Source organism: Tursiops truncatus, chromosome 9, assembly GCF_011762595.2.
Source record: "Tursiops truncatus isolate mTurTru1 chromosome 9, mTurTru1.mat.Y, whole genome shotgun sequence".
Taxonomy (NCBI): Eukaryota; Metazoa; Chordata; class Mammalia; order Artiodactyla; family Delphinidae; genus Tursiops; species Tursiops truncatus.
Genome location: NC_047042.1, coordinates 22106478 through 22127310, shown reverse-complemented (window position 1 = coordinate 22127310; position 20833 = coordinate 22106478). Strand labels below are relative to the sequence as shown.

The window sequence follows — 20833 nt, the reverse complement described above, 5'->3', positions numbered from 1 at the left end:
TTATTATTCCCCTGGAATAAATGCTCAAAAGTGCAAGTTCTGAGTTATGTGATTATTCGGGTTTAGTTTTATAAGAAATTGCCAAACTATTTTCTAAACGGCTGTAGCATTTTACATTTCTTCAGCAATGTGTAGTTGATCTAGTTTCTGCACATCCTTTCCACCATTTAGTGTTGTCACCATTTTAAATTTTAGTTGATAGGTGTATAGTGCATAACCCTGATAGTGATGTTGAACATCTTTTTATGCGCTTTTTTGCCATCTGTATATCCTTTTTGTTGAAGTGGTTGTTCATGTCTTTTGCTTATTTTCTAAGTAGATTGTTTTTTCCCTGTTGAGTTTTGAGAGTTTTTTACATGTTCTAAATACTTGTCCTTTGTTATGTATGTGGATTGCAAATATTTTCTCCAAGTCTCTAGCTTGAATTTTCACCCTCTTCACATAGACTTTCACAGAGCAAAAGTTTTTTTTTTTAAATTTTGATGAGATCTAATTTATAAATTTTTCCTTTTATGGCTTATGCATTTGTTTAAGAACTCTGTGCCTAAAGATTTTCTCTTATTTTTCCTAAAAGTTCTTTTCCCAAACTTATTGGAATATAATTGACATGTAACATTGTGTAAAGTTAAGGTGTATCATGTGATGATTTGAGATGCATATATATATGTATATATATATAAAAGATTACCACTAAAAGTTAACATATGCATCATCTCACATGCTTATCTTGTGTGTGTGTGTGTGTGTGTGTGTGTGTGTGTGTGTGTAGAACTTTTAAGATTTATTCTCTTATCAACTTTCAACTATACAGTACAGTATTGTTAACTATAGTCACCATGATGTATATTAGATACTCAGAACTTATTCATCTTACAACCGTAGCATCTTATAACTTCTACCCTGTGACCACCTTCACCCATTTTCCCCATTCACCCACCCCTGGCAATGACCAATCTATCTCTATGAGTTCAGTTGTTTTTTTTTTTAGATTCCACATGTAAGAGAGATCGTACAGTATTTGTCTTCCTTTGTCTTATTTCATTTCATTTAGCATAGTGCCCTCAAATTTCATCCATGTTGTCACAAATGGCAGGATTTCCTCTTTATGGCTGAATAATATTCCTCTGTGTATATGTGTGTGTGTGTGTGTGTGTGTGTGTGTGTGTGTGTGTGTCTTTATTCATCACTCAACGGACCTATAGGTTGTTTCCATGTCTTGGCTATTGTAAAAAATACCCCAGTGAACATGGGGGTGCAGATATCTCTTCAACATAGTGATTTCTTTTCTTTGGATATACACCCAGAAATGAGTTTACTGGATCATAAGGCAGTACTATTTTTAATTTTCTGAGGAACTTCCACAGTGGCTGCACCAATTTGCATTCCACCAAAAGTTCACAAGAGTTCCTTTTTTTCCATATCCTCACCATATCTCTTTTCTTTTTTATAATAACCATTCTAAAGGTGTGATAACTCACTGTAGTAAGTTTTTTTGGTTATTTTATATTTTCACTCATGATCCATTCTGAGTTAATGTTTGTATGTAATTTGCATCAAGATTTTTTTCCTTTGCCTAAGATTGTTCAGTTGCATAGACACCATTTGTTAAAGGTTATTCTTTCTTCATTGATTTACTTTTGCACCAGTATAAATACTCAGTTGAGCATATTTATATTCAGGTCTGTTTCTAGGTCCTCTATCCTGGTCCATTGACCTGTTTATCTATCCCTTCACCAATATCACACTGTCTTGATTACTGTAGCTTTATAGACAGCTTTAATATCGAGTAAACTGATTCATTTTCCTTTATTTTTTGTCAAGATTGATTTAGCTATTCCAGGGCATGTTCCTTTTCATGTAATTTTTAGAATGAGCTTGTCTGTATCTACAAAAACCTTGCTTGGCTTTTGATAGGAATGTTTTACTATGCTGTCTTCCATTTTACAAATAGAATGTGTCTCTCTTTATTTGTTTTCTTTTATCAGCATTCGGTAATGTTCTTTTTGAGGAACCTTCTTTAGCCAACCTTTAAGAGTAAGTCAGCTAGTAATAACTTCTTGTAGTTTTCTATCATCTGAGAATGTTCTCAATTCCTCTTCTTTCCTGAAAGGTAGCTTTATCGTTATAAAATTTCTGGCTGGTAGTTTTTTCTTTTAGCAATTGAAAAATATTGTGTTACCTCCTTTATTACTCTGTGGTTTCAAATGAGAAATCCACTAGTGTTTGAACTGGAACTCCCCTGTAAGTAATGTGTTATTTTTGAGGTTTTGTTTTGTTTTGTTGTTGTTTTGTAGGTTTTGTCTTTCATGAAATTTGGAGAATTTTCAGCCATTATTTCTTTAAATATTATTCAGTCTCACTATCCTCTTCGCTTTCTGGGGCTCTGATGATATAAATGTTGGATCTTTTGTTTTTGTCCCACAGTCCCTAAGGCTCTGTTCTTTTTTTCTCCCTCCCCTCAGTTTATTTTCCCTCTGTTGTTCAAGTTGGATAAATTCTATTTTTCTGTCCTCAAGTTCCTTAATTCTATCCTCACTTATTGCCACTTTACTATTGAGCCCATCCAGGGAGATTTTTATCTCTGTTATTGTGTTTTAAGTTCTATACTTTCTATTTGATTCTTTTGCATAACTTGTTGCTGATATTTTCATTTATATCAAGAGAATTTGTAATTGATTCTGTAAGCATTTTTATGACTCTGCTTTAAAATTCTCATCAGATAATTTGAACAACTGATTCATCTCAATGTTGACATCAGTTGATTACTGTTTCTCATTCAAGTTATGATTTTCTTGGCTCTTGTTATGAGAATGATTTCCAGTTGTATCCTGGACACTTTGTGTATTATGTTAGTAATCTCTGGCTCTTCTTTCAGTCTTTCATTTTAGCTGGAAGTTACCCTTTTTAGGTCTTGCACGTGTGTTGTGACCTACTTTTGTCCACTGCAGTTCCAATGGCAGTTTTTCAGAGTCTTTACAGTGTTGCTATCGTCTGCTCGGTTTGTCTTGTGCCATTGGAGTTCTCACTGTTTCATGCCACTGCTGCCTGAGGAAGTAAAAGGGGTTTCCCCAGGTTGGACCTCCAGGTATCTCTCAGTGGAAGGGAATATGTGGTGGTATCCCCTTACCAGAGCCTCCCCCATTTCCCTGATATCTCTTGGGTAGTGAGGAGATCCTCAGGCTACCTGGGACAAAGATGTTTCCTAGACCATGTCACTTACTGTAACTGGGTTCCTTTTTCCTCTTCTGTCTGTTTGTTTCTAGTAAGACTTTGATTCAATACTTTGTAAGCTTTTACTACAGACGTCTTCATGTATTGAATATCCCTAATTAATAAACATTAGATAATTCCTTGTTTAATCAAATACACAGTGTGCTTGGTTTTCCACACTTCTATGTGTGTGTATGTGTGTGTGTGTGTGTGTTTGTGTGTGGGGGGAGTTTTAGGTGGAAAGAGATGAAGAAAAAGTCAAAATAGCAATAGCAGAAAGATGTTTTTGTAAACAAAGTTTTTTCATGTGGGGTCCCACTGGCTCAGATTAAGAATGCCTTTTTTAAAAAATAGGCATCCATTAATTTTAAACACAACATATTTTCAAAGCTGACCTATCATCATCGTATCAAGATCTTGAACAACATAGAATAGACTCAATTTGAAATAGATAAGTATTTAAATAAGAGATCTAGCTTAGTAACTGTACTTGCATAATTTTTATGATTTGTAAGTATTTTCCAACACATAATCAGATGTAGTCATATAAAAATATGTGAAAAACAAGGAAGGTGTCAATATATTTATTTTTACAGCTTAAAAGTATTCAGAGAGGTAGATAGCCTATCCAATATTTCTAAGCTAGTAAATGCAATGGTGGGGATATGTATTTAGGTCTCATTTTATGCATGTGGGAAGTGATGGGATCGCATTTCCTAAAGATTGTTTTGGGTGAAAATAGATGATATATGCCCATTTTGAACAGAGACAGAAGCACATGACAAAGACTTCCATAGGTTCTTTCCAATTTCTCTTAGTTTATGTATTTAACTTTGCTAACAATTAACTAAAAAGCTGAGTGCTTGCTTGAGTTTATTTTTCAAATCTAAATTTAACAATAACGCAGGGCAATCTTAGGAGAGAACATTAAATTGATGGCACTTATTTTTATTTGCTTATTTTTATTTTCTGATAAAATAAATAGTTTTCTTAATAGGCAAACAACTTTTTGAGGGTCAGCATAATCGCATCCAGGATTTAAATGCTATTTCTGAGCTGGAAGCTAACTCTGCTGTGTGTCCTGCATAAGATGCCTGGTTCAGTGAGCAAAATGTGCATCGTGTCACTTTGAAGATAAAGTCATGTCTCCTAGGATGCATTGTCAACAAGCCTGATGAGATACAGTGTTGGTGCTCTGATTCTGTCTTTAGTTGTGCTTTGACTTTCGAGTCCTTTCGGTTATTCTTTATAGTCTGAAGAAATCACAGCTTCTGGCTCTTCTGTACTGTTTGACTAGTTATAGAAGCCTGTCAGTTTTCCAATACTGAAAGAATCTACAAAATAAGTGAAATGACCTCGGGCATTATTTCGGATACCCATTGTAATCATCGCTAGATTTAAACTTGAGGGTTATAGACAGAATTGCACATTTAAACGTGAGAATTTCTGTTTTGGCTGACAGGCAAAATTGGAATTTGTTAGACTCTCCTTTGCTTAATTTTGGACCTAGGGAACGAGTATTACTCATTGATTTAAAGAGTAATCTCTTTAATAGAGTAAGACCCCATGGCAAAATCCACAGGGATGTGCTGTGTATAGTCCATGTGAGTCATGCTATGGGTTATAACATAGTTTTCTTAAAACACAGTGGCATATTGTCTGTTTCTTTCATTGTAGAAATAAAGGTCTTCTCTGACTGTTTATCTTTTTTTTTTTCTGTCAATGCCAGTGTTTTAGTCAGGTTTTTCTATACTTCAGAAAGTCATTAAGCTAGTATCACTTAATTTTAAATAGTGGTTGCTTTTCTTTTCTTTTTTTTAAGGATGAATACATTGTAGAGGTTTTGGAAGTTGAGAAGTTTCAACTTAGGCAACTTAGATCAAATTGCCTTTCCTTAAAATTAATTGATGCTGTGAATAAGAAATGATTTGGGTGTTTTGTTTGCTTTTCATTTCAAAATACTTTCTTGTTTTTCTTCCTTAATGTTTAAGTTGTACAGAGTAAACCCTGTATTGGTAATGACTTACTAAAGATAGATGCTCTTCCACTCTTCTTATTAGTTGTAATTGCTGATGTAGATTATTGTGGGGCTGAAAGATTTGTAACACAGCAGGTTATTCATTAGCAATTCTGGGATGAAAAATCAACAGAAAATCATTTGAATCTAATGATTGTTTTAAGTTCTAACTGACTCCATAATGCATGTAACATTTTAAATTCCTAGATACTCTATGTATTTCTGTTCCTGAATTAAAAGCATTCCCAAATAACCCATTCTACATATTATTATTATACAACTCCTATGAATACTATTGTCTAAGTATAACAGACAACACAAAATTACATCCTTTCAGAAGATGTACACTGTAAATATATATGTAGGCTTTTTCATTTCTGGTAATTTCCTAGGATATCCTCTGCAATGTCACCTTCTACAAACAATTTAATTTTTCAAAGGACATGTATTGATATGCATGATCATATTTGTAAAGACTCAGCATATTGTTTACGAGTCAGAAAATGTTAATCTCTCAAATATGTTAATTTAGTATCTTTCAAAATACGAAGTTTAACCCCATTGATACCATGTCTTAAAATGCTTATGTAGGGACTTCTCTGGTGGCACTGTGGTAAGACTCCACGCTCCCAATGCAGGGGGCCCAGGTTCGATCCCTGGTCGGAAACTAGATCCCACATGCATGCCTCAAGTAAGAGTTCACATGGCACAACTAAGGAGCTGATGAGCCACAACTAAGGAGCCTGCCACCTGCACCTAAGACCCAGCATAACCAAATTAATTAATTAATTAATAAAAAAAGTTTATGTATCTGACAGTTGTTTTTTGTCAGTATAACCAATTAATTCATGAAACAATAGGAGATTAATAACCACATTTTTGATAAACACAATGGTTGTTTCATTTAAAACAATATATATATATACACATATATGTATATATATATTTGATTTGGGAAAAATAAAAAGTCATGGAAGTGGCAAACACATTGTGTGAAAGCCACAACTGTCTGGATTGCCTTTTGATTAAGCCACTGACTCAAATTTGACGAAAGCAATAATGTCTGTCCATTGTTTTAATTAGGGTTTCTAAGTGTGTTCTTTCCAGTGGCAATAAGCTTGTTTCTTAAATGTAGATACAATTTAGAATGTATACCTCAAACACTACTAGAAATTTAAGAAAACCATAAAACTGGTGGCTAAAAGGCCACAGAGATCAACAGAAAAGTTCTCACACTTTCGTGATTTTTCTTTAATTTTCTTTACATTTCCTCTCCTGTTATTTTTGTAGTTCCTTTCTCTTGCAACATACTTTGAGTCTCTGAGTATCCATTTCCTCAACTTTAAAATGGAGGTATTAATAGAACCTACCTCATAGGGTGGATGAGAGGATGAAATAAGTTAATGTATGTAAAAGTGCTCTCAGCATACTAAGTACTAATCCTGGCCCTGGAAGGGCTTAACAAAATTGCTTCCTTATACAATTTGCAAGACCCTGCTCCCAATTCTAGAACTTGTTCAGTATTCTAAAACTCAGCTACTATGAGTCACTCTTGGTAGAGCTTATACATTATAAACTGGATTTTCTAAGTTGAATGTTCCTTGAATCTGAGCATTGTTATTGTATTCTCAGCCTCATCTGCTGGGATAAGATTCTCTTAGATCTGAAGCTAATGGTTGCTGTACCTCCTTTGTGAATAATGTTTCTTTAAATTCTACCATACCTGTTGTGGTGCAGTTTAGTCCTCCAGTAATAGCCCTATGGGAACAGGGCTCCCAAGATGAGCAGGGTTTGGGCAGCCAGATTGTAAGCTCCTCGTATCCCCCTCATACCTCCCAGAGATGCTAAGCATGGTCTGAGCATCTCCTTGTTAAAGATGTTTCTGAATTGGCTGGAAGCCTGAGCTAGATGACCTCTAAGAGGGCTTTCTACCAGTCTGTGACCAATCTGCAGCAGGGTCAAGGAACCCAGGGATTTACAAGGCTGTGTTTAGGAGTCCACCAATAGAATGTTTCAAAGTGATTTCTGCTTGACTGACCACCATTTCCAAAATTACCACTCAGTTAAGATTTCCCCAAATGAGGCAAAGCTGTTTGTGTACGCTTCAAGTCATCCATGTCTAACTTTGCATAACTGACGTTCTGAGCTTTGTGAAGAGTTTATAAATATTCAGAGATTTATTTTTGGCAGTCCTATAGGCATGAAGAGTTGCTAAATGTGTTGTTCATTTAAAAGATAGTGATGCTTCGCGTACTTTCTCGCAATAGGTATGTTCTTTCCACCTTTAATTTATATATAGCTTTATCTTATAGCCTCTAGTGCTGCAAAAAAAGTAGTCAGCATTCCTGAAAGGGAGGACTACACTTCAAAGAAAAAAACCAAAACATAGCTAATTACTGTCATTTTTGATTTGAATAAATAGATTAATAAATTTAATCTACTCCTATATGCCCTGTGAACATACAACTTTGAATCATTGAGAACAGTGAAATAGTTGACATTTTTAATCACTCACCACAATGCCTGGCACTTTAAAATATTGAAACCACAGGAGGAAATACTTAAGGTACGTGTCAATCTGTAAGTGCTTTGGCTTTTGTGAATTCTGCACAGTACAGACTGATCTGTGTTCCTTAGAAAGTGTCCATCTTTCACATTGAAATGCTTTAAAAGTTTGGAAATATCCACGAATTGTAACAATTTTGCACATTTTCACAATACTAGAGCTTAATTTGATGTTTTAATCATTTTAATTAAAAAAATCTATTTCAACCTAAAGTGATGCATCTGACATATGATAATAATTCATCTGTAGTAGTTATGGAATTATGCTTAGAATAGCCTGTTTCCTTTATAATTTTTCTCAGGCATGGGTAAATAGTAAATTATTCAGTTTTCCTTCCAAGCATTCTTTTCATTGAGAAACGCCTACAGGCTAGTAAATGGTGAATTTGACATCACTATTTTGGTATGATTCTGTGATGACTTCTGTTATACCTAAGTGTAAGTAATTAAAATTTGTAAAGAGAGAAGTTTAACTTTAAGAAAATTTTATCAGTTGTCTAAAAAGGGAAACCAGAGCCACCTACAATATTTTGATTCACTGTAAATCCTGGTTCCTTTAATTTCATCTGAATCCCTTAATTCTGTGATATCTTAAAATGTCAGATATATAAAATGACAGATAATTCTTTACCATCAACTGTACATTCTAACAATCCAGTTTACTTTTTTTATGTTAGAGTATATTATTTATTTGTTTTATACAATAGTTTTTAGTTTTGGAATCAAACCCACTGTTTTATTTTCAAATCTATGTTAGTCTTTAGGCATGTGGGAATATTCCATAATAAAAGTGACCTAGTAAAGCTGTGTTTCATGAAATAAAATCAATTAATTACATGATAATATTCTAATACTTTTTTAAAAAGCTGTTTAAACTTGGTTCACTTGCCTTGTACAATCAACTAAGCAAAGGGTTTTCCTTTTTTCCAAGGAATCTTTCTGAGCCACACTTTTAAACACAGAAATATTTAATAGTAATTTCTCAGTAACAGACCAAAATATTTAGAACTCAATAGGAAGAAAAGGGAAGTGGTTCTTATCTGAATTCAAAATTTAATAGGAAAAATGACTCCATTTAATCCATGTCCTTGAATCTTCCTCAAAACTAATCCTACTGTCAATTTATTTTTCATTCAGCTCATCCTCTTAAATATTTAAGCCTTTGTCACTCAAAAATTCAAAGGAAGATGTATGCCAAGAGTTCTTTCTCTAAGTTTTTTTTTACATTCTTAATTATAACGAAACTGTAAGGTGGGAGAGGAACTGATTTTGGAGATTAATTTGAATAATAAGAAAATTGGGCAAGGTCCTAATTATCATTTTCTCTCAGTTATTTTGTTCTTGATAAATATATTTAAATTATGTTGTTACAAAATATATCTGAAAACTAAATAAATTCTATTCTTGTTTAAGGATTTACGTAGGAGGCAGAGTGTATGAGGTTGAGGACAAAAACCTGAGAATCTAACAACCTGTTCCATCATTACTAGATAATCTTGACTGTTTGCATGTCTCTGGCATGAATGTAAAGATTGAGCTGAACACATTCCCAGGATCTCCAGCCTTTAAGTCTGAGGAGCATTGTGTACACCCTAGAAAAATGTGATGGTTTTTCTCTTTTTAATTTCATTATATGGCTTCCCATATTTATGCACTGGTTTTGTTTCATTTGAGCTACTAGGAGTGTGAATCCTCAAAATGCCTATTATACAGTCTTAATTTCAAATTCTAGATCGTAGCATCAGTTTCTATAGCCTAAACATGAGAGAAGGAAACAAAATTGATTGAATGCCTGTTGTGTGCCAGGAGCTGTGCTAGACTATGCATCTTTCGTCTTAACCCTTAAACAACAGACCTGTGAGGTAGGTGAGTAGTCTCATTTCACAGATGAGAAAGCAGACTCTGAGTGTAAGTACCTAGTCCAACGTCACAGAGCAGTTAAACAATACAGTTGGGATTAAAAACTCAGTATTATTGACTCTAAAGCATATTCATAAATTTTTATGAATATCGATAAATGGAATGGATCAACAAATTATTAATATACTGCTACATTTTATAAGTTCATAAAATTTAAGGATAGCATGTTTTATGTACAAATAAAATATTACATGGGAATGGTGAATGAAAAGTAATGGTAAAAATTATTTTACTTAAATGTGAGAGTTGTCTTTTTTTTAAGCTAAAGAATTTAAGACTTCTTGAATATTTATCAAAATTAATGAAGTGGAGCAGAGCCGTTACTCTCTCATGTTGACTTAAATTGGTTGACTTCCTCTGCATTGCACATTTTGTCTAAAAGAGAAAAGAGCACAAAGATTAATGCACATATGTTTTATGTTGTTAAAGTTTCAAAAGTGATAAAACTGTTTTCGCAATGGATTAGAAATATTTTCCTTCTTCTGGAAAAAAGTAATGAACTACATAAATATAAAAAATCAAAAGTGGCTGTAAATGATGAATGCTACACTTTCTCTGAAAAGTTATTTTTTTCTGATGGGAGAAAAAAAATCAGAAAACTGATCTTTTTGCTTTGTATAAACTTAAACGAAAATAGTTTCTGGACGTCCTTTCAAATTAATATTCAGCACACAAATTACTGAGCACTTACTATTGTATCTAAGGCAATATGCTAGTTGCTGGAGATACTAAAATGTATAAGACATAGCTTTGACCATCAAGGACATTACAAAGACTAGTTGTATTTTTTGGTCTAGCATGTTGCGTAGTTATAAATACAACCTGAAGTTATCTAATAGCATCAAACAGTTCGGCTAGTAAATACAAGAGTTGAGGCAATGTCAGAGCATACGTACTAATTAAATGGTCTCCCCTTATTACCATACTCTAATTACATTAAATGGTATCAGAAGTATAGTTAATTTTCACTTCAAAAGCCATTGTATTCTTTTATTTGTATAATTAAACTACAAGAGCTGTAATACATTCAAACAGAGCTTGTACAGGATTACTTAAATGACAGCATTTTGCTTTGGGGCAAACAAATAAAACATTTCCAGAAAATGCAAGTAATGTGTTAATTAGGCTATGGTCACAAATTGTGAAAATGCTCATTTATATCATTACTAAGATTGTATTTCATTTGCCTATTTATTTTTTATCAAGTATACCATCTTAATATTCTTGGCCTTACATTTTTATAGTAGAGTAAAAGACTGTGCCAACTAGCACACTTTTAAATCAGATTTTACAGTTCGAATTTTCCCTGATAATCTAAGGCTAATTGATTGTCATCAGGAAATGATGTATATAGTGATGCTGATTGGTATTGAAACTCCTAAATAATATGGCACTAAGTATATGTCCACACATACAAAGATATACATGAAATATTCCCAAATAAAAACTGTACTCATATTTTATCCATGATTTAATTTTTCATGTTTCTCAGACTTTTCAGTTGAAGTCTACTGAAGGGATAAATAGGGTGTAAGTCTAAGGAATCCTTTCAGTATTAGCTGTGTTAAAATTAATGGGAAAGTCAGGTCTTTCAAGGGAAGTTCGGTCAGTTGGAAATGCAGGAATGGGGTTCAAGGAAGAGATATAAAGTAGAAGAGACCAGAAAGGAAGACCAGAGCTCTGAGGGATGAGATAATCCATGTGCTGTGTAGGCCTTGTTGAAAAGCTAAGAGGAGAATTTAATTACTCAGTGTCAATTAAGCTGTGGAGACAAAGTCCTTAAGGTGAGGGATGAGGATGATCCCCAGTGTAGCAGAAGTGAAGAACAAAGATAACATGGAAAGAGTCACTGGGTTATGGAAAAAGAGGGGTCGAGGCTAGGGTAATTAAGGCAGGATTGTGTAGGGGGAAATGAAAACTTTTAGTGCTTATTACATATCAAATAATTTGATAAATTATAAATAATTAAATACGATAGTAGATTTGACAGCAAGGTCAGATGAAGTTTTGTTTGTTTTAGTGTGCTTTTTTTTTTCTATAAGATGTTTATATGATAGAAGGACACTCACTTATTCATTATGTCAAAGAGCATATATTTATGGAACAGATTCTTTGTAAAATAAAACACTTAAGCTACGTTAGGGCTAAAAGAAAATAATAAAGAATAAGAAGCTTTCAACTTAACATAGGAAAAATGAAGATTATTGGGGTCAGGAGTTGATGGGATCATGGCCACAGATAAAGAAATGAGACTACTTACAGGGAATCTGAGAACCAATGACTCAGAAAATTAAAGAGTTCTAGTCTCTAGGCTCACATAAGATCTTTTATAACAGTGTATTTGTGTTACTTTCATAGTTGTGGATACAGTGAGAAATAACTATATAGGAAATATCCCTTGCCCTCAAGGAAGTGTTGGAAAACTCACTCACACCCAGTGTTCTCAAGCCAGTGTGTATTTGTGTGAACCAATAGCTCTACAAAAGCAGAAGGAGAGATCATGTCTGCTTAGGGAGACCAGGTAGGGTATGAGGAAAGGTTTGACATGGGCTTGGCCTTAGGAATGGGAAGTACTCCAACAGTAGTAAACTAGGGGAGGAGCAAAAGCCCAGGAGTGTATAGTGCTTAGCAAACCATAAGTTGAATAGAAAACTAGAAGCATAGATTTTGCTTATAGGGTTGCAGAGGGCCTTGAGTACCTAGAAAAGGGTTGATGCTGTATAGAGCAGGCAGTACTGAGCAGGGGAAAGCAGAATCAAAGAGCTGCTTAGGAAGATTTCTCTCACCACAGGTCTTAATAGAGAAGGGGAAAAAAAAGAACTCGTGGTAAAGTGTTATCATCTGAAATTGTATACTCTCAAAATGAACCTCAGATTGTATACTCTGAAAATGAAACCTCAAAAGTACACTGATTTTTCTGAGAGGTGAAGTGTTCATAAGAAATTATGGGTATTTGCAAGGATAATTGAGGAGAAGTAAAACTACTTGTGTTAATTAGTGATTTCCTAATGAGAATAGAAATATAAGTAGGAAGTGCTTTGTGGGAAAGACCATAGGAAATGAAAATAAAATGATGGTTCTTACTTGCTAATTAGGACAGAATGGCACCTTCAGAAAAATCACAGTGGTTAGTATTACTGTTCTCTCCGGGAGGATGGACTCTTTTGTTCATCTCGTCCAACTGAGGAATTGTGTATTCTTCCTTTGAATTTGACTAATTAAATGTAAGAATAATTTTAGAAAGAGAAAAATGTAGAAATGGTTTACCAGGAGCACTCTAATAATGAAAATCATTGCCAAGTTATTTAGTAATATTCTTATATTTTTCAACACCTCTTCACGTTTGGCAATTTCCTATGCAACCTTGGAAGTAATGGGTAAGAATAATCTCCTTGGCTGGGAAGTAACTGATCCAAATTGAATGAAAATCTTGAACTCGGGCATATTTAAGATGCTCATTATGACCGCATATAAAAAAGCTGTTACTGGCATGTGAAATCTTTAGAACCAAGTAGTGATTGAACCTCAAAGGTTTATTTTTAAAGAAGACTCCTTCTTTTTCACAATTCTTAGGTTTTTTAGAATACAGCCAGGAATGAAGCATTATGGAAATTTATCAATTCTTAAACTTAGCAAATTCAGTTAGTAGCATTTTTTTTTTTTTTTTGCGGTACGCGCGCCTCTCACTGTTATGGCCTCTCCCGTTGGGGAACACAGGCTCCGGACGCGCAGGCTCAGCGGCCATGGCTCACGGGCCCAGCCTCTCCGTGGCATGTGGGATCTTCCCAGACCGGGGCACGAACCTGTGTCCCCTGCATCAGCAGGCAGACTCTCAACCACTGCGCCACCAGGGAAGCCCAGTAGCATTTTTTTTTTTTTTTTTTTTTTTTTATCGGTACGCAGGCCTCTCACTGTTGTGGCCTCTCCCGTTGCGGAGCACAGGCTCCGGACGCGCAGGCTCAGCGGCCATGGCCCACAGGCCCAGCTGCTCCGCGGCATGTGGGATCCTCCCGGACCGGGGCACGAACCCACGTCCCCTGCATCGGCAGGCGGACTCTCAACCACTGCGCCACCAGGGAAGCCCCAGTAGCATTTTTTTATGTCTCAAGAGAATATCAGAATCCAGGCTCCAAGATCTGGACTCTTTTCTTCTAATGTGGATACATGTATGAATTTTCTAGGACTGCTGTAACAAAGTACCACAAGCTTAGTGGTTTAAGAACAACATAAATTTATTGTCTCACAGTTCTAGAGGCTGAAAGTCTAAGATCAACGTGTTGGTAGAGTTGGTTCCTTCTGAGGGCTGTGAGTGAGAATCTCCACCATGCCTCTTATCTACCTTCTGATGATTTGATGGCAATCTTTGGCATTATTAGCTTATAGTAGCATCACCTTGATCTCTGTCTTCATCTTCACATGGCATTTTCCCTGTGTATGTGTCATTGGTGTCTACGTTTCCTCTTTTAATAAGGATACCAGTCATATTGGATTAGGGCACACCCTACTCAGTATAACCTAATCTTAACTAATTACATGTGTAATGACCCTATTTCCAAATAAGATCACTTTCTGAGGTACTGGAATTTAAGACTTCTACATGTGGATTCACCTTGTAACATAATTCAGTCCATAACAATATGTAAGTAAAAAATGGATGTGGACATTGTTGAGAGTCATCCTGTAGATCATCTACTCATTTGAGATCTTCTATCTCATATAGTGAAACAGAGAAATTAAAGATTCAGAGGCAACTTTTGTCAGAAGAGGGATGTTTTCTGTATGTACCCAAGGTCTCCCATTGGGAATCATCTCCTCGCTGGCTGCCCTAACATCAACCCTTACCTCAGCCTCAGTTCTCTAGCATGCTCTTTCCCTGAGTCACCTGGGAAAAAAATATCACTTTTATATTACCCTCTCTCCTCAATAAATTTTGGTGGCTCCCTGCTAACTGCATAGTAAAGTCCAAGCTCTCAAATATTCCCTTTAGAGTCTTCCACCCACCAAAGCATACCTGTCCTCTTACTCCTCTCAGTTTTCACACGTACAAATCCAGTGTTCCAGCCAAACTCAACTTCTCATCATTTTCCGAGCAAACCAAAACATTTTTAAATTTCTGCACCTTTGTTTATTATGACTATTTTTGAAACCTCTTTCTTTCTCTCATCCTGTAAGCCTGGCTGAAGTTGCACATCCTTCACGACACAGTCACTATGCACTTGAGGTGTCTGCCTCTCATTCCTGTAGCACGCATGATCTGTGAGTCATTTTGAACTAATTTTTGTTTGTATTGTTTTTTTTCCTTTACATATTTATGTCTTATATGTCTTACCTCCCCGCCTGGCTTGTAAACATCTTGGGAGCAACTATATTCTATTTTGTTATTCATAGAGTAATACAGGTTGTCAAACATTATTGACACAGTTAGGACTGATTTATTGTGCATTTTCTTACCAGTGAAGTACACAGTGGCTGTTTTATTGTTTCCCTTGATTTGTTGTGCACCTACAGTTAGTTGCAAAAATCCTAGTTCACAGAGTTCCACATTGTCTCATGTAGAGTTGGGAGTCAAGGGGTTTGGGTCCATCCTGTTGAACTAGTTCATTTAGTCCTCATAGCTTTAGTTACCTTATCTATAAAACAAGGAAATAATGCCAATTTAGTTCTAAAGTTACTGTCAGATCTAAAATTCTATAATTTAATAGTTTATACATTATATCATTCAAATTGAAATCTCTATGTAAAGCTAATCGGACACTGGAAGCTTTTATACAGATACATAGATTGATAGATTGATGAGCCTTGTATTGCTGATTTAGTTCTTTTTTTCTGTCAATGCTGACTGACAGTTTAGTGATCCTCAATTATTTGTTTGATTTTATAATTCTGGCTATATTGAAAATAGTCTTGAAGGGACCTATTGAAAATAAAAAACAATTAAAAGGCAATTTGGAGGTAATTTCTGTGATGATATATAAGGAATTACTAACAGTCATTAGCCACAGAGAGCAGGGTCGGGGAAATGAGGGTAAGTGGACTTTTTCACTTTAATCAGATTTTAACAGTACACATTAACTTCACAATTAAAAAGAAGAATAATTAGGCAGTTTGAAGGCCAGTGCTATTTTTTAGAGATGGAATATCAGGCTGGCAAAAATCAAGAATAAGAAAGTAAAAATGCCTCCTCCCTCCTTAAGGGTTCTTAGAAGCAAGATGCCAGAACTAAAAGTGTCTGTGGAGTACAACAATAGATTTGTTAGTGTCCTATCATATCATAATATTCAAAGTGTTTCTTCATGATCCTTAGTAAAGAGACTGGTGTTTTGAAATTGAAGGGAAAGTAAAACAAACAAGAAACCCAAGATTAGCAAAACAGTACGTGATACTTGGTACCTGAGTTGACTTAATTACCACAAGTAGATGAGCACTGAATATGACTCTAGATTCCCTGGAAACTTAGACCAAAAAGAACTATCTTGGGCTCTATCCTTTTAAATGTGTGATAGAAAAAAAGCACGTAGGTAAATCTATGGAAGAAACCTGTCCTTGTATTGACTGAGAGAGAAAATCTATTTTCTTTTATAAGGGATATTAGGGCACAGAATAAATCACGTCTTTATCTACAATTTTGTTTCAGTGGGCATTTCTTTTATGGAGGCTCTAGCAGTGCTGAGAGCATAATACTGCATCTTAACACAGGAGGGGTTTTCTTGCATAGAACAGAAAACAAGGCCCAGGACCTTTGCTTTCTGCTGATGTAACTTTTGAAGTTGGAAGAATTAAAATTTCTGGCTCATTAATGTATCAATCAGATTGCCTTGCAACTTCCTTAAATATGTCATTATGAGATGAGTAAACCATGTAGATTAGGAGAGGGAAGAACCTCTTAGTTAGGTGTGCCCTCTGTGTGGAGTTCCCACTGGGAATCAGTCTCTATTGCAGTAGGAATGTATCAGAAAGGCAGAGGACATGTCCAGAAAGGGTGGCTTCACTAATTAGGTAATAGAAGCAAGAGGGGCTGGACCTGAGGAGCAGAACTATGGTCCCCAGCACCAGGATAGCAAGTGTTTGGATGTAAGAAGTTATCGAGTTCTCTCTTCTACAGCAAGATAATTCAGGGTTCCCAGCACCTTGCCTGTATATTGGGGAAGAAGTTAAGGCAGCCCTTGGAAGTTCATATCAGTTCTAGCTGTTGAAAATTCAACTGAACAGTGTAATCCATTAGAACTATAACCCGCTAGAAATTCAGTTTTGGGCCTTAACCAGTCCAGGTTTAATCGTACCATCATATAAGGGAGTTCCCCATCCTGGTCCTCATGAACTAGCCTCTTCTGGCCACCACAGTATCCTTAGCCAGGAGTGATGATTTTAATGACTCATCGCCTTTCGAAGGTAGGGGTATTTCCATAAACAGGAATATGCTCACCTCCTTTTCTTTTTGTCGATGATGGACTGCTTACACCAGCTTCTGAAGGCCAACGTAGGAATTAAATACTTCTTCACTTGTATTCTTCCATTATCTTGTCCAACAAATACTCAGTTCAAGAGATCTCACATCTTGCCTAAAAGTTACAGGCTTTTTTTTTTTTTTTTAACATTCATGTTTCATTATTTCTACCAATGTCAATGTACAGAATGAAGGAAACTGACATTTATTAATGTCTCGTCTCTTGCTCTATATTATTTTAGGCATTTCTTGGCTCAGTGCTTACAATGTAAGTGCTGTGTACCCAAATTTACCTTCATGTAACCCTAGACTTAAGGATCTTTCCACTAGAGTCCTGTGTTGTCAGATGCAGGCAAATTGTCAAGTTCACTGGATATGTCTGGTAAATAGTATTTATAATAGGTTTGAGTTAATACTGGTTCAGTAGGTTTTGATTTCCCAAGGATGACGCTATGCAAGAGCTCCCTTAATGTAGAAAATACCTTAGGTAAATGGCCATCCCAGGAATTCAGGCTTGGATCAGAATTTAAGGTAAATGAATAAAGATACTGAGTTGTAATGCCTGGAAAGCAGTTCTGGACATTTACACACACACACACACAAACACATCTCTACCTCCCCGCATCATACACACACTTAATAGGAAATTAGGCACACAAAGCCTAATTGTCTAGGAAAATTTAATCCTTTCAATAGCTAAATAATAAAAAAGGAACTGGCAGACGATTGGTACACAAATATTACTAGGGAAAAAAAAATTTCGCACCAAGCTGGCAGGTAATCCCCGTGTCGGTGTGATGTGCTAGCTCGGAAGTGTTTTCTGCCGCTGTCATGGTTCGTTCGCTAAACTGCATCATCGCTGTGTCCCAGAACATGGGCATCGGCAAGAATGGGGACCTGGCCCCCGCTCAGGAATGAATACAGGTATTTCCAAAGAATGACCACAACCTCTTCAGTAGAAGGTAAACAGAATTTGGTGATTATGGGTAGGAAGACCTGGTTCTCCTTTCCAGAGAAGAATCGACCTTTAAAGAACAGAATTAATATAGTTCTCAGCAGAGAACTCAAGGAACCTCCACAGGGAGTGCATTTTCTTGCCAAAAGTCTGGATGATGCCTTAAAACTCACCGAGCAACCAGAATTAACAAATAAAGTGGACATGGTTTGGATAGTGGGAGGCAGTTCTGTTTACAAGGAAGCCAGGAGCAAGCCAGGCCATCTTAGTCTATTTGTGACAAGGATCATGCAGGAATTTGAAGGTGACACAATTTTTCCAGAAATTGATTTGGAAAAATATAAATTCCTCCCAGAATATCCAGGGGTTCCTTCTGATGTCCAGGAGGAGAAAGGCATTAAGCACAAATTTGAAGTATATGAAAAGAACAATTAATGTGAAAACGTTTTCTGATCTATTTCAAGCCTCCTTCTCCCCCCCAGAAAAAATTACCTATTTTGTTTTTGTTTTTTTTTTTTGTGGTACGCGGGCCCCCCACTCTTGTGGCCTCTCCCACTGCGGAGCACAGACTCCGGACGCGCAGGCTCAGCGGCCATGGCTCACGGCCCAGCCGCTCCGCGGCATGTGGGATCCTCTCGGACCGGGGCACGAACCCGTGTCCCCTGCATCGGCAGGCGGACTCTCAACCACTGCGCCACCAGGGAAGCCCAAAATTACCTATTTTTTCTTGTAGAGACTTTTGTTGACTTTAGATCTGTGTATAATTATTTCTAAACAAAGTACTCTTATTCCGCATCAATCTTAACTAGACTGTGTCAGATACCATTTGTGAAGCATTTCTTGCTGTAACTGCCTGAATGCCCATCAAGGGTCAAGAATAGTTTACCAGCACCTGCCTAGGATAGAATATCTACCAAGACAGCCCAAAGTGGGAAAGTCCCCTGGTAGCATGAGTTGAAACCAAAGCCTGTAGAGCTAGCTAGGAGCTAGGCAGTTGGATCCACAGGTCAGAAATGGATTATAAACAGAAGAGCTAGCATTCAGTTATTAAAGTTAGATCAAAAGAGGGACTGTGAATTACCTTATATCACACTTCTGGAAAAAATTTTGTTCACTTAGACTGGGAGTGAATAAGTTGAAAACTCCAGGATATTCCACAGGGATAGTAAAGAGGCAGGTATGAGACTACCTTTTCGGTGGTTAAAGGAGGTGGTCTGAGACCTTAAAAAACTTTGTTTCTCATCTTCAGTGAGATCCCATGGGATGTTACAATGACAAAAAAAGAATTGGCTGCTCTTTACAAAAAAGAATAATCTAATATCAAGCATGATGGCTAAAATTAAAAATTCAAAGAGGTAATAAATTGAGAATGAATATGCTAGAAACGAAAATTAGTAAGTTAGAAACTAAACTTCACAAAATTAAAAAATGAAAATTAAAACATTTTACCCATCACATTAGCAAAGATTTAGATTAAGTATCCCCCCCCAAAAAATAGCATTTTCTGCCTTATAAATTGGTACAACTTTTGAGAGTGTAAGTTAGCGATATCAATTAAAATTCAAAATACTCTGGGTTTGGACCCAGAACTTCCACTTCTAGAAATTAATCCTGAGCAAAGAAATGGACCCAAGAGTATTTGTTGCAACTTTTTTTTTTCAAACTTGAAAACAGCCCAAATGTTGATTAATAAGAAATAACTAACCAATATGTCTATAAAATGTAACATCTGCAGCAGTTAGAAAGAATGAAGTACTGACAGAAAAATGCCAAAAATTACTAAGTAAAAGAAGCAAATTGTTTATAATACTCAAAATGTTTAATAAATGTTCATGTGTGGGAAAAAGCAAAAAAAAGACACAAAAATATTACTAGGAAAAAATATAAAAGAGAGCAACAAATTTGTCAACAGATGAAGAGCACTTATTATAAAGTATAATAATGGAGAACATATATGAAAGTTGTGACCTGACATTTTATTACGCCTTTAAAATTTTGATATGGTGGTTTCTAACACAGTGTTGAAGGAGAATAGCAAAGTTGAGGGCCTGATATTACCCAACTTCAAAATCTACTATAAAGCTATAGTAATCAAGACAGCGTGGGATTGGCAAAAAAAAAAAAAAAAAAAAATAGACAAATAGATAAATGGAACAGAATAGAGAGCCCAGAAATAGACCTCCATAAATATTTTCAACTGATCTTTGACAAAAAGCAAAGGCAGTACAATGTAGGAAAGATATCTCTTCAACAGATGCTGATAGAACAACTGGACATCTGTATGCAAAAAAATGAATCTGGGTGTAGAGCTTACACTCTTCACAAGTATTAACTCAAAATGGATCACTGACCTAAATTTAAATACAAAACTATAAAACTCCTAGAAGATAAGACAGGAGAAAACCTAAATTACCTTGGGTATGATGATACCTTTTTAGATACAACACCAAAGCACAATCTAGGAAAGAAATGATGGATAATTCAGACCATATTAAAATTAAAAATTCCTCTATGAAATACAATATCAAGAGAATTAGAAGACAAGCCTCAGGCTGGGAGAAAATATATGAAGAAGATACATCTGTAAAGGATTCTTACCCAAAATATACAAAGAACCCTCAAAACCCTCAAAACAGTAAGAAAATAAACAACCCAGTTTAATAATGGGCCAAAGACCTTAACAGAATCTCACTGAAGTAGATATACAGATGGCAAATAAGCA

General features: G+C 35.8%; 1 protein-coding gene and 1 pseudogene across 1 annotated transcript in view; both read left to right on the top strand.

The window, feature by feature from the left end:
- Positions 1–20833, top strand: part of MAGI2 (membrane associated guanylate kinase, WW and PDZ domain containing 2) — a 1339714-nt gene that overhangs the window by 99518 nt on the left and 1219363 nt on the right. The gene's annotated exons all lie outside the window — the stretch shown is intronic.
- Positions 17988–18728, top strand: LOC101318411 (dihydrofolate reductase pseudogene; annotated as a pseudogene).